Here is a 997-nt window from a genome sequence, read left to right as displayed (position 1 = left end):
TTGTAAGGGAGTAAATAACAAATGTCTAAGCATAAAAAACATAATATGATGACAAAAATGTGGAAACTGATCATGGTGATGACTACACAATAGGGTGGAAGTAACTCATGTCACTGAATTGTACTGAATTGCTAAAAGCAATAAATTTTTGTTTATGTTTTTACTGTAATACAAAAAGAAAGAAAACAAATAGACAACAGATCTCAACACTAAAGTAGGTGAAAATCTAAGAACCAGATTTTTTTTTACATAGTAGAGAAACCTCTGGAAAATATAAAGAAATCATCAAAAGAAAACATTTTAAACAATCCAGATATGTATCTCTTTTTTACTAATTATACCTCATCTTTGCATTTAGTTTACTTGGATATTAACTACACAGGGGGAAGAAAAAAACAATAATCTAATGGAATTGAAATAATCACTGATTCTTACAGCAGAACACTGTCATCAAGCAGTTATTATCTCCTTTCCTTTCATATCTCTCCATAAACATGCAAAACATATTAATCAGTCTGCTCATAGATTTGATAAAAAGTGCTTCATTATCTGTTCTATTAATAGTTGCCAGGGGTTTTTTTGAATAAAAAGTTGGTTGCTCAGAATGATGAATATTTAAATATGTTGTTTTCTCCCGGTTTAAACCAGGCTTGGAATAATAAGCAAGGGCAGATATAGAGAAAAGCACACGAAGATGAAATTTTCTGGTCAAGAATGTCCGAGACTGTGCTTGTCCTCTTGTAAGCACAACTGCTGGGGATCACTGCAGCGGGCGTGTTCTATGAAACCACTCTCTTCTCATGAATGCCCTCACCCCTTCCCCTTAACATGAATTCCCCTTCTCACTAATGCCCTCATCCCTTCCCCTTAACATGAATTCTCCTTCTCACGAATGCCCTCACCCCTTCCCCTTAACATGAATTCCCCTTCTCACTAATACCCTCACCCCTTCCCCTTAACATGAATTCCCCTTCTCACTAATGCCCTCATCCCTTCC

This window comes from Echinops telfairi, unplaced genomic scaffold (assembly GCF_000313985.2).
Source record: "Echinops telfairi isolate 266 unplaced genomic scaffold, ASM31398v2 ScPeMD7_7;HRSCAF=31, whole genome shotgun sequence".
Classification (NCBI taxonomy): Eukaryota; Metazoa; Chordata; class Mammalia; order Afrosoricida; family Tenrecidae; genus Echinops; species Echinops telfairi.
This window is presented reverse-complemented; position numbering follows the sequence as displayed.